The 14,155-nt window shown below is 39.6% G+C and overlaps 3 non-coding genes across 3 annotated transcripts; all 3 read left to right on the top strand.

Annotated features, from left to right (window-relative positions):
* Positions 1 to 1,689: 1,689 nt before the first annotated feature.
* trnal-caa lies at positions 1,690 to 1,800 on the top strand. The gene is made up of 2 exons: positions 1,690 to 1,727; positions 1,755 to 1,800. It is a non-coding gene; the product is annotated as a tRNA-Leu (tRNA).
* Positions 1,801 to 4,913: 3,113 nt separating this feature from the next.
* On the top strand, positions 4,914 to 5,024 carry trnal-caa. Its single transcript has 2 exons — positions 4,914 to 4,951; positions 4,979 to 5,024. It is a non-coding gene; the product is annotated as a tRNA-Leu (tRNA).
* Positions 5,025 to 8,295: 3,271 nt separating this feature from the next.
* trnal-caa lies at positions 8,296 to 8,406 on the top strand. The gene is made up of 2 exons: positions 8,296 to 8,333; positions 8,361 to 8,406. It is a non-coding gene; the product is annotated as a tRNA-Leu (tRNA).
* Positions 8,407 to 14,155: the final 5,749 nt, after the last annotated feature.

Below are 14,155 nucleotides of genomic sequence, written 5' to 3'. Positions count from 1 at the left end.
TGCACCCCTGCATATAGTAACCTACAAGCCGTACAACCAAAAAACAGAAAACAAGTATTTAAAATAGGCAAATGTACTAGTTTAGCTGCTAGTAAATATGGAGGACGGAACATGACATAAGTATAAATAAATCAATGAAATGTATACATTTTATGAGCTCCGCTTCAAAAGTAAGTATCTTATGTTAAGGTCTACCTAAATATAAGATACTTAAACTTTTCAATCTGGTCAGCCGCATCCCGCAAAAGTCTGCCATGGCCTTCTAGTAGAAGCCATTACTAGAGAGTTGCCGTGTGTACAGGGATGGTAGACCCAAAAATCAGCTCCTATCGTCTCTCTATCCACTATTCCTTGACCTCTGTGTGAAACGTCACGGGGTTAAGGAAAAGTGGAGAATTCAAAAGGACTTAGGAAATGAGACTGTGGTGCTTTGAGAATCCGACTGCATTGACACTATCCAACATTTTATTAATGTGCGTCTGCTGTGTAGAAACTACAGTTCTCTGTACAGCGGACTACTTTGAGCGCATCTAGAGACTTTGCACCGTGCGCTCATATGGTGTGGTTCTATGAAGGCTTTATGAACGTGGAAAGCCATTACTAGAGAGTTGCTGTGTGTGTACAGGGATGCTAGACCATGGTAAATACAAATGTATTTATTATAAACTTGTTAGGCCTTAACCTATCACTGTGTATATCCCTATTACACTGTGAAATGTTGAATTTAGTTGATCATTTCAGTAAAAAGTTGTAAAATGCTCAATAAGCACCGTAACTTTCAAGATATGCATTTCTCGGTCACGATCGGTTGTTTCCGTGAACTGCTGAATGTTGTTTCACGGTAAATGTTGCGGCCACAAGGTATTGTGGGACGGCATTTTCTCCTTTCCTTTCGTAAAGGAAGGTCCAGTGTTTCCTAAGCTAAAGGAGGTTATAAAGGAAGTTTCAAAGCTCCTTTCCTATCATCTAGAGAATTCAAACAGCTCTTATCATGGCTACGACTTGGATACTCACAGGTCATTTCACTTCGTTACAAACCTTTCTTAGCTAAACTGAGAATTCCACCGCAACCAATGGATGTAGTATGACTCGCTACGGATTGCTTGCTTCTGCCTGGCTCCAACATTAACCAATCCTGCTTCAGACTGAGGATAGGACCGCCTACCTCTTAATAAATAAATGTGAGTGAACATAAATGTAGAAATACATTAAAAATATGTAAAAATCTGTGTTCTGTTTTATTCTAAATGTTGGTATTATTTATACATTCATTTATTTATTTGGATATTTATTTATGCATTTATTTATTATTGTATTTATTTAATCCTGTATTTATTTCCAAATGTATTCATTCTGTACTGATTTGAACATGTATTTATTATTTTATTAATGTAATCCTGTATATATTGATATATATGTTATACATTTATTTATTTATTTATACGTGTGTCATGTTCCGTCCTCCATTGTACGTCTGAAATAAATCTATTGCCGATAAGCAATGCGGGTTGAAAAAAGAGGTTGGACATCTTTGTAGGTCAAATTAAAGGCGCCATAAAACACACAAATGTGAGTTGTCAATAAGTCTGTGGAAAGGAAATTACAAAAAGGAAAAGTTTTAAACGGTAAATAACTAAGATGACTTTCTCTCGTTGTACAAATATCTAGAATGAAATCATTCTCCCAGCTGTCAGGATGGCCGAGCGGTCTAAGGCGCCAGACTCAAGGTATCACTCCTTCCTGTGAAATGGGACTTCTGGTCTCCGAATGGAGGCGTGGGTTCAAATCCCACTTCTGACAAAGTTTTAAACTTGTTTCTCTGTGAACATATACATATAGTAACCTACAAGCCGTACAACCAAAAAACAGAAAACAAGTATTTAAAATAGGCAAATTCACTAGTTTAGCTGCTAGTAAATATGGAGGACGGAACATGACATAAGTATAAATAAATCAATGAAATGTATACATTTTATGAACTCCGCTACAAAAAAAACTGTAAGTATCTTATGTTAAGGTCTACCTAAATATAAGATACTTAAACTTTTCAATCTGGTCAGCCGCATCCCGCAGAAGGTCTGTCAGTGGCCTTCTAGTAGAAGCCATTACTAGAGAGTTGCCGTGTGTACAGGGATGGTAGACCCAAAAATCAGCTCCTATCGTCTCTCTATCCACTATTCCTTGACCTCTGTGTGAAACGTCACGGGGTTAAGGAAAAGTGGAGAATTCAAAAGGACTTAGGAAATGAGACTGTTGTGCTTTGAGAATCCGACTGCATTGACACTATCCAACATTTTATTAATGTGTGTCTGGTGTGGAGAAACTACAGTTCTCTGTACAGCGGACTACTTTGAGCGCATCTAGAGATTTTGCACCGTGCGCTCATATGGTGTGGTTCTATGAAGGTTTTTTGAACGTGGAAAGCCATTACTAGAGAGTTGCTGTGTGTGTACAGGGATGCTAGACCATGGTAAATACAAATGTATTAATTATAAACTTGTTAGGCCTTAACCTATCACTGTGTATATCCCTATTACACTGTGAAATGTTGAATTTAGTTAATCATTTCCATAAAAAGTTGTAAAATGCTCAATAAGCACCGTAACTTTCATGATATGCATTTCTCGGTCACGATCGGTTGTTTCCGTGAACTGCTGAATGTTGTTTCACGGTAAATGTTGCGGCCACAAGGCATTGTGGGACAGCATTTTCTCCTTTCCTTTCGTAAAGGAAGGTCCAGTGTTTCCTAAGCTAAAGGAGGTTATAAACAGGTGTGCACATAACTTTTTGAGTGAGTTACTCAGATGAGTACCAGGAGACAGCGTTTGGTACTCACCCCACATGAAGCGTGGTGTTAATAAGTGCAGTCTTCCTCACTGTCCTCCTCAGTGTCTCCTTCACTGTCCTCTATTTACACTTCTTGCATGCTAGATGATGAAGATGCACCTCCCTGTCTCTTTGTAAGCCTCCAATTTGCTTTCTCCAAAACTTGTTGCCAAAACTGTGAAGTCCTTGCATTTCCTGAGGCCAAGTTGAAGGATCAAATACTAAGAAATTATCACATGACTTGAAGTCATATCTGATTTCAGAGGTGGGAAGTAACAAAGTACACTTATTCAAGTACTGTACTTAGGTACAATTTAAGATACTTGTAGTTTACTTGAGTATTTCTATTTTATGCTACTTTGTACTTCTACTCCACTACAGTTCAGAGGTAAATCATGTACTTTTCTTCCACTACATTTATTTAATACCTTTAGTTACTTTACAGATGTGGATGAATGATGTGAAAATATAATCAAGTGTTAAATCAGACTTTAGTTCCACCTGGAGTAAATCCACAAGCTACCCTGCAGTATACAAAGTCATTCAAACTAATTTTTAAACACTTTAATGATCAATAATTATAAAACATATCATATACATTATTATGAAATGGACCAATCTGCAAAATGACTACTTTTACTGTCGCTACTTTAACTAGATTTTGATGATAATACTTTTCTAATTTTACTTGAGTAACACTTCTTCCACTTCTGTCTGATTTCAAACTCTTCCATTAACAGCCTGAGTAAGTTTGCAGCTGTGTGTTTTACTCCACTTTGTTGTAAATAAAACTGCAGCAGCTTGACCACAGAGCGTGAACGTTGTGATCAGCTGATTTTGCGCAGTTCTCCAGTGTGTGCGCGGGGCACAGAATGTGCACAGGGGAGTCTCCCACCGCAGCCAGTTGACGTAGTTTTGGTACAATTCTGTTGTACACACCGACGTTAACAGCAGCTCCGTCTGTGCACACGGCGACCAACTCTGTCGTCCAGTGATCTAAGCCTCTGCCTCCTGTGAAGCTTCACAGGTCCGTCGGTTGTGCCCTGCGCGGCACGGCCAGCACCCAGTTCAGTCATAGAAAGTCTGAAGATTTTAGCAGGGAGCGAAACGGCAAAGTGGCTGCTTAATGTCTTTGTTTTTTTTGGACATGTCTAATAATTTACTCCACTGAGTATTGACAAGAAACATGTGTAGGCGAAATATGTGTTTTGTTTTGATGACCTATCAGGTACGCAAAGGCGCGTTGTGACCGTTGTGACACAAGTGACGTTACGCATTTCAGATTGTTGCCGCGCATGCGTACCTGCGTACCAGTTATGTGCACCCCTGGTTATAAAGGAAGTTTCAAAGCTCCTTTCCTATCATCTAGAGAATTCAAACAGCTCTTATCATGGCTGCGACTTGGATACTCACAGGTCATTTCACTTCGTTACGAACCTTTCTTAGCTAAACTGAGAATTCCACCGCAACCAATGGATGTAGTATGACTCGCTACGGATCGCTTGCTTCTGCCTGGCTCCAACATTAACCAATCCTGCTTCAGACTGAGGTTAGGACCGCCTACCTCTTAATAAATAAATGTAAGTGAACATAAATATAGAAATACTACAAAATATATAAAAATGTGCGTTCTGTTTTATTCTCAATGTTGGTATTATTTATACATTCATTTATTTATTTGGATATTTATTTATGCATTTATTTATTATTGTATTTATTTAATCCTGTATTTATTTCCAAATGTATTCATTCTGTACTGATTTGAACATGTATTTATTATTTTATTAATGTAATCCTGTATATATTGATATATTTGTTATGCATTTATTTATTTATTTATACGTGTGTCATGTTCCGTCCTCCATTGTACGTCTGAAATAAATCTATTGCCGATAAGCAATGCGTGTGGAAAAAAGAGGTTGGACATCTTTGTAGGTCAAATTAAAGGCGCCATAAAACACACAAATGTGAGTTGTCAATAAGTCTGTGGAAAGGAAATTACAAAAAGGAAAAGTTTTAAACGGTAAATAACTAAGATGACTTTCTGTAGTTGTACAAATATCTAGAATGAAATCCTTCTCCCAGCTGTCAGGATGGCCGAGCGGTCTAAGGCGCCAGACTCAAGGTATCACTCCTTCCTATGAAATGGGACTTCTGGTCTCCGAATGGAGGCGTGGGTTCAAATCCCACTTCTGACAAAGTTTTAAGAATATATTTTTCTCTGCTGTCCACGTTCATAAAGCCTTCATAGAACCACACCATATGAGCGCACGGTTTAAAGTCTCAAGATGCGCTTAAAGTAGTCCGCTGTGCAGAGAACTGTAGTTTCAGCAGACGCACATTAACAACAACCGCTGGCGCATCATAAATATGTTGGATAGTGTAAGTGCAGCCGGATTCTCAAAGCACCACAGTCTCATTTCCTAAGTCCTTTTGAATTCTCCACTTTTCCTTAACCCCGTGACGTTTCACACAGAGGTCAAGGAATAGTGGATAGAGAGACGATAGGAGCTGATTTTTGGGTCTACCATCCCTGTACACACGGCAACTCTCTATTAATGGCTTCTTCTAGAAGGCCATGGCAGACCTTCTGCGGGATGCGGCTGACTAGATTGAAAAGTGTAAGTATCTTATATTTAGGTAGACCTTAACATAAGATACTTACAGTTTTTTTTGTAGCGGAGTTCATAAAATGTATACATTTCCTTTATTTATTTATACTTATGTCAGGTTGCGTCCTCTATATTTACTAGCAGCTAAACTAGTGAATTTGCCTATTTTAAATACTTGTTTTCTGTTTTTTGGTTGTACGGCTTGTAGGTTACTATATGTATATGTTTACAGAGAAACCAGTTTAATGACTGGAACTGAAATAAAATGGTGAAGTGAAACTTGTGCTTGTCACCCTCACCCTCCGGTCCATGAATCGTTTGATCGTATGATTGTAGGAAAATATTATAAAACAAATACAAATGTATGTATAAGTTACTGCATAAATTGTAAAATGCTCAATAAGCACCGTAACTTTCATGATACGCATTTCTCGGTCACGATCGGTTGTTTCCGTGAATTGCTGAATGTTGTTTCACGGTAAATGTTGCGGCCGCAAGGTATTGTGGGACAGCATTTTGTCCTTTTCTTTCGTAAAGAAAGGTCCAGTGTTTCCTACGCTAAAGGAGGTTATAAAGGAAGTTTCAAAGCTCCTTTCCTATCATCTAGAGAATTCGAACAGCTCTTATCATGGCTGCGACTTGGATACTCACAGGTCATTTCACTTCGTTACGAACCTTTCTTAGCTAAACTGACAATTCCACCACAACCAATGGATGTAGTATGCAGGGCCGCCCCTCCCTATACGCAGAACACGCGCCTCGTGTAGGGCCTCATATTGCGCTGGGGGCTTCATCCTATGCGCAAATGCAGCTCAATTATGCGCCACAGTTTCCTCGTTGTAAGGAAAGAGGCGCCCCCCACCCACCAGTAGGGGTGGGCGGATCGATCCCAACATATCAATACTTCCGATATTACGATACGTTTCAAAATATCGATACTAGAGCCAATAGGATCGATACTTTTATACTTTTTTCCCCCCTCTCCTCTACTCGTCAATCAATTTCATCAAAAACTATGTGCAGAGTGCAGACGAACACAAGTATACACACACACACACACACACACACACACACACACACACACACACACACACACACACACACACACGTGCATGATGGCAGAGGGAAAGAGGATCGTTGTGTGGAGCTATTTCACTACTGTCAATGAAAACTTAGCGAACTGTGATGTGTGCAAGAAGGCAGTTCGCTACTGTGGCCAGTGCCACTTTGTATTGTTATAAAGTATCGGTATCGGCGATACTGGCCCTGAAATACTTGGTATCGGATCGAATCCAGATTTTGTGGTATCCCCCACCCCTACCCGCCAGCACTCGCAACTCGCAAGGCCCACCGCCACGCGCTCGACGTCAAGTGAGGGTTTGAGAGAGAAAGGACGTCTGTCATCTGATACCTATGTCTCATAATTATTTGTGTGAACATAAAAATAATTTGTGTGTAAATATGTGATTTGTAAATGTAAAACACCATCAACAAATGCATTTAAAAGATTTGCAAACTCACAAATGAATTTGCAAATGTAAAACGGATCTGCAAATAAGCAAAATATTTTTACAAATAAAAAAAATATCTTTGAATATCTCTTTAACATTTACAACTTTCGATCAGGCATTTGTGAATCCATTTTGTATTTGTCGACCAAAAATGCGCTTGTGGATCTCACATTTCTGCTTGTGGATCTCAAATCTCTGCTCGTGGATCTCAAATCTCTGTTTGTGGATCGTCTTTTTACACACACAGAGTTTTGAGACAAACTTTCCGCCGGTCTCGGCTAAAATCTACTCCTGTCACTCGGTTATTTTCGGAAACCACGTGATGGCCTGCAGATGACGACATTTCCGCATGGTTTTCAAAGTAAGAGCATGATGGTTTGTTTAATGCGCTGTTTTTTTAATGAACAGCGGAACGTTAGATGCATTCTTTATCACCATCATCATCATGTTATAGTGATACAGTTAGTTTGTGTTTATTGGTTCAACTTTCTTCATTGTTTTTTGTGTATTCAGTCAAGCGGGTCAAAGTTACAAAGCACTTCACATCTTATTAATCGGCCTAGTTTTACCTTACCAGTGCATTTGTGGATGGTGTTTTACATTTACAAATCACATATTTACACACAAATTATTTTTATGTTCACACAAATAATACATATCTAAGCCAAAAGATATCGTTGCACACATTGCTGCAAATTGTAATGCAACGTTTTTATGGGGGGGGGGGGGGGGGGGGGAGGGTCCTCATCTCAAAATCTCGCATAGGGCCCCAATTTGGCAAGGGACAGCACTGGTAGTATGACTCACTACGGATCGCTTGCTTCTGCATGTCTCCAACATTAACCAATCCTGCTTCAGACTGAGGTTAGGACCTTCTACATAAATGTAGAAATACATACAAAATATATAAAAATGTGCGTTCTGTTTTATTCTCAATGTTTGTATTATTTCGATATTTATTTATGCATTTATTTATTCTTGTATTTATTTAATCCTGTATTTATTTCCACATGTATTCATTTCTGTATGTATTTATTATTTTATTAATGTAATCCTATATTGATATATTTGTTATGCATTTATTTATTTATCTATAGGCTACGTGTGTCATGTTCCGTCCTCCATTGTACGTCTGAAACATAGGGTCTGAAATAAATATATTGCCGATAAGCAATGCATGTGGAAAAAGAGGTCCGACATATTAAAGGCGCCATAAAACACTAACATGTGAGTTGTCTATAAGTATGTGGAGAGAAAATAAAAAAAGGGAAAGTTTCAAACGTTAGATAACTAAGATGACTTTCTGTAGTTGTACAAATATCTAGAATGAAATCAATCTCCCAGCTGTCAGGATGGCCGAGCGGTCTAAGGCGCCAGACTCAAGGTATCACTCCTTCCTGTGAAACGGGATTTCTGGTCTCCGAATGGAGGCGTGGGTTCAAATCCCACTTCTGACAACCTTTTTTTACACGAACGATTTATCTTTGTTTCCCGGTAACGGTGCTTCTGTTTCCGTGTTAGACATATTTCTCTCCCCACTGTAGGACTGGCGAGCAGATTCCAGATCAGAGCAGAGAGGCGTCACGCGCAGACACAGTTTAACTTCTTTTGTTTCACTCCGCGCGCGCTCTCTCCCTCCGTCTCAAACTTTTTCGCTCTTGTTTCTCGACGCTGAAGGACTTTGGGAGCACGCTCTCTTCCTCCCCTTTCTCCTCCTCCTTCTCCTCCTAATTTTCCCTGTGTGCTAAGTGCTTGATTCGTTTTTGTATCTTTGGAAACTTGTGATGGACGTGAAGAGATCTCCCTTTCTTTCTGACACCTGTTGCTGAAGACCCCGCGCGCACAGCCAGTACACACCGGGGAGCGCGTGTCATTCATTTCTGACTTTATTTCTACATTTCTACAGGACAAATTTGAAACTTTTTGGGGCACTGACAGCTCCACAAAACGCCGGGAGGCTGCGATACACTGCCAACAATGTACAGACAGGAGTGTGTTGCATGTCTCTTAAGGTGATCGAGCAGTGAAGGACAGTTATAACGTATTGTGTCCAGGAAGTGACACATCTGTATCTCTCTGTGAGCCGCAGGCTGCTGGGATCTGTCTGGAGGGTTTCCCTTTCAACAGAAACACCGACCTGTCTAAAGTCTCCCAGCCGGACAGAGAGCCACTCGTTTCGGACTTGAGCACCTCGGATGGTAGGAGAGGAAACTTTTCTTGAAGAGCTGAGCAACAACTGCAATCGAGCAAAGCAGGTAGGAACTATATTCAATTTGTAATTACGTTTAAAGAAAAAACATTCATTACATCTTTAAAAACACTTCTCAGACACTCGAATTATGTTCGAGATGTCTGTAATGGGAGGTCTGATTTATGATACAAACGTGTAATACTAGTTTATGGTAGTTTTCAGCTGCTATCATGTGTGTATGTTAATTTTCTCACCGTTTTTGGCTCTATAATCTACTGCCGTTCTCGATTATAGACATTTTTAGTAGATTCAATAAATCTTAGCTGACTAAGACTCGAAGCACCAAATAGTTGACTAATGGACTGCTTTCATCGTTGTCCTCAAGTTGTAAGAAGTTAAATAAGTGTGTTATTGGATTAAAATAAATAGATTTGAAGTTGAAGTAGTTTACATTGCTTTGCACGTTCTGAACAGAAGTCATGGTTTAAAAAAAAAAAGTTCCACTGAGTTGAGGACTCACTGCTCCATTTGAACTTGTAGACGTTTTGTCCCCATAATGTTTCCGTTGTCACAGTCTACTTACAGAATGGGCTTATTTCATGATTTTGGCTCATTATGACAGTGGTGAAATGGAGTGTGTGTGTGTGTGTGTGTGTGTGTGTGTGTGTGTGTGTGTGTGTGTGTGTGTGTGTGTGTGTGTGTGATCTGCTTAAATGAAGGCAGCCCTCTCGCTCTGCGGTGGAGAGCAGGACTATTTCTGGTCGAAATGTTGCACAAATGTTTCTCTCAGTATAGAGGCTGCTCTGGGCTAGAGGCTGTGTGGCATCAAACTGCACACCGACACACATCTGACTCTTGGCAGGACCAAGAGATCAATTACGTTTTGACATGTATTATCAACACAAGGGGGGAGAACTCAACTTAGTGACCAGGCTTGGGGAGTAATAAAATACTTGTAACGGAATAATCAGGATACAAAAAAAAGTCACTGGGTTCCCTTCAGTTACATAAAAAAAGCAGTCATCAGATAACTAGCAAGATTACAATGTTACAATACATTTTTAAATAAAGAGAATTGTAATGAGAAACACATATGCACACATTTAAACACTTCATGACTCGACATGATTGTGAAACGAGTCTGAAGTAAAACCATATAATCCTTTAGTTCATCATCATGGCCTCTCTTCCATTTAAGGTCACACTTAAATTGAAGCTATCTAATTGATATTAATTGTCTTGTATTTATTTGCATAGCACTTGATATTTAGGTAATGCGAAAGAAACAACAAACAATCACCACTTTTATATTGTGATACCTAAACGAGGTTAAAATGTTTTGAACCGTAACACTACATATGAGTTTATTGGCCTGTTTGTGGCTTGTGAATGTCATTTGAGGTCAAAGGTCAGCTGTGCAACATTTTGCAGTTCGTGACACTAAAGTGGTGTATTGTAAAGACATTTGCAAAGACACAGCAAGAAATACAAGATGAGATTACAATGTTTTCTGGGAAAAGCAGTAACTCCACTTTAGTGTTGTTTGTTTTTTCCATAACTATAATGTTTTTTATTGACAGGATGTATCGGAATGCTCTGTAAATGTCATCATGACAAATACAAGTATTCAAATGCATTTAAAGTAGCAGCTATCAAGACAAAAAAGATGGGACTTGATACTAAAACATATATGTATTGGCTGTGTTTGTTTACTATGGGGGGGTATTGTCATGAAGGAGCATGTGTGTGTTTGCTCCTGTTTGGCAATGAGACATCTGCACATCAGTTTAACTCAACAAGTCTGTATAGTGACCTTTGACCTTGGCTAGATCTAGGAACAGTCAGTTTTCAAACACATTTCGCTCATTCTGTTCAACAATATCCTAGAGAGCTAAAAACATTCATAAAAAGCAAACGTATTAACACCGTAACACTTGAGTTATCATTATACATGATCAAAACATGTGTAATTAACTTGATACCAACGTCTTTCCCCACATTTCCCTGTTTTTAAAAGGCAGACATAGCAAAGAGATGTCCGTTAGCACATGTGAGAGCGGAGTGGAGGTCGTCTCCGGCGGTGACGTCTCCGGTTCACTTCTTCATGGTTTAAAAGTCTGAAACCCACCTGAGCTGCAAAGTGGACTGACAGCTGGACTGATAAACCTTTGCAGGAAGAGCGTGTGTGTGTGTGTGTGTGTGTGTGTGTGTGTGTGTGTGTGTGTGTGTGTGTGTGTGTGTGTGTGTGTGTGTGTGTGTGTGTGTGTGTGTGTGTGTGTGTGTGTGTGTGTGTGTGTGTGTGTGTGTATTGGGAGGGCAGATAGCTAGATAGTAATGTTAGATGTGTAGATAAAGGTGGTGAAAAGTGTAGCTGTCAACATGTTGGCCATTAGAGAGACATAATCTCTCTTCCTCCTCCCTCTCTGTCTACCTCTGGTCTTTCTCTCCCTCCCTCCTGCTGTTTCAGTCATGACATCAATTTTCTCTTCCGTTTCGGCCCCGCTTTGTTCACTCTTCCGGTCTTTCCTTACTTTCTGTCAGCCCTGTATCATGTTTAATTTGATGTTCCGGATGTTTGTCAGAATCTCAGATTGTGTTGATGTGGTTTGAAATTGTGTGTGAGCATGAAACGCTTGTGACTGGATATTTTCACTTCAATGATTTGGGGCGTATATTGCTCTTTAAAACCTGTTAGATAAACTCATGAATACTTCTAGCTTATTATGTGGTATTTGAAAAGTTATTTTAAACAGATAAATAGTCCTTTAACTGTTGAAAAATACCTTTTCCTTAACCAAACTATGAAGTGCTGCTTTAGTGTCTTTTCCCTCGAGATTGGTAATTAGGGATTGAGAGTGAATGTGTGTGTGTGTGTGTGTGTGTGTGTGTGTGTGTGTGTGTGTGTGTGTGTGTGTGTGTGTGTGTGTGTGTGTGTGTGTGTGTGTGTGTGTGTGTGTGTGTGTGTGTGTGTGTGTGTGTGTGTGTGTGTGTGTGTGTGTCTGCTTGTTATGTCTCCACGCTCCATGTAAGAGAAGATGGGATGTCAGCAAGCATCGATGGATCTTCAAGGTCATTCAAGAGGGTATTGTAAAGTCTGTGTGTGTGTGTGTGTGTGTGTGTGTGTGTGTGTTCCCTATGTTCAGACACAATTAAATTGAAAGTTACTATTATATTATAATTTTCTATTATTTAAGTTGACATCTAAGTATTTCCAAAAACTTTAAATCTGCATGAAAACAAACACTCAGACAAAGCAAGTGTCTGTGTTAGGGCTGCTCGATTATGGCAAAAATCATAATCTCGATTATTTGGGTCAATAATTGATATCACGATTATTAAAAACGATTATCCATTTACTTTGAAAACATCAATTTATTGGAGAATTTTTTTTTTTAACATTATGTTTTTAACAGTTGATTACCCTGAACTTTAAGTATAATTCAACTGAAAAACCAATAAAAAAAAAAAAGTAATTTAAAGAAAAAAGTAATAATAATAAAAAAATAATCGTTTTATTTCGATTACGTTGTTTTCGTAATCGTTGCAAGCCATAATCGTAATTGCGATTAAAATACGATTAATTGAGCAGCCCTAGTCTGTGTGTGTTTCTTTGTGTAAATCTGAGCATTTCAAGTGTCTGAGGAGGGGGGTCTTTAACATAGTGTGTGTTGGAGAGAAACTCCCCCTGGAGGGAACACAGGGATTTTAGCCTTTAAAGACCAATTACGTGCACAACAACAACAACAACTATAGAACACAAAAATAGTACTTAAAGGTAGGGTAGGTAAGAATGGAGAAACCAGCTCGAGTAAGCTAGAATTTGAAAGTACACAACCGAAAAAAATCTGCCGCTTCCTTCAGACTTCCTTACAGAGCCCCTCCTCCAACACACACGAACGCGCACATGACCAATGAGGGCACGAGATAAGTTTGTGCACGAGATGGAAGGCTGACAGGCAGGTAGGCCATCCAATTATCTGCCACGGGCCGTTGCAGATAATTGGACTTGCTTTTTACAGCGCCACGGCTTCCACAGTCAAAGCATTTAATGTATTCATTGCTATCGGGATGTTAAGAGCATTCCATGGAATATAACAAAAAGTGTTTCTGAAGTGAATTACCTACCCTACCTTTAAGAACAATACTTGAGTAAATATATTTGATACATTCCACCACAGTGTGTGTGTGTGTGTGTGTGTGTGTGTGTGTGTGTGTGTGTGTGTGTGTGTCGGTTCGAGGCGATGCAGTGATGTCATCAGGGCGGCTGGGTGGGGTCACATGGGGTTAGAGTCTGGTAGAGGTCCTGACTCCAGCAGTGCTCAAAATGTGTCTGACCAGGAAATATGTGACCGTCCCACTCATGTATGTGAGTGAGTGAGTGTGTGGCTGTGTGAGTGTGTGGCTGTGTGACTGTGTGTGTGTGTGTGTGTGTGTGTGTGTGTGTGTGTATGTGTGTGTGTGTGTGGTGTGTGTGTGTGTGTGTGTGTGTGTGTGTGTGTGTGTGTGTGTGTGTGTGTGTGTGTGTGTGTGTGTATGGTCAGTGGTAGTGGTCAACAGCTGTGTGCGAGCAGTGTCCTACACTAATAGTAAAAGTGGTTTATTGGACACTTTATAGAGCCTGAAACCGTTTTATAAATCCGGCAGGCTGGTACCAAACAGCCACATGACACACAACATCCCACCAGAGGAGAGAGTTACTGAGCGCTGTGTGTTAAAGGCTCCCCACTGATTTTTATCTGCATTATATCCACTATTCCAACACCATATTGGCAATAAGAAATAGCCTACAATTAAAAATAGGATTTACAACATAAAGGGTTCTACAATTGTAACCTTTGAAGAGCATTTCACACGACTAAAGTTATTTACATTGTGTTGTCAAGTCAGGCACCAAGGTTGAGAAAACGTGCAGTGGTGAAATGTAACTAAGTACATTTACTCAATTACAGTACTTACAATAGGTATTATTTTGACATCATTTTAACTTTACTTGTGTATTTCCATTTTATGCTACA

The sequence above is a fragment of the Trematomus bernacchii genome, unplaced genomic scaffold, assembly GCF_902827165.1.
Source record: "Trematomus bernacchii unplaced genomic scaffold, fTreBer1.1, whole genome shotgun sequence".
Taxonomy (NCBI): Eukaryota; Metazoa; Chordata; class Actinopteri; order Perciformes; family Nototheniidae; genus Trematomus; species Trematomus bernacchii.
The sequence above is the reverse complement of the archived record's forward strand: the minus strand, read 5'-3'. Positions and strand labels throughout refer to the sequence as shown.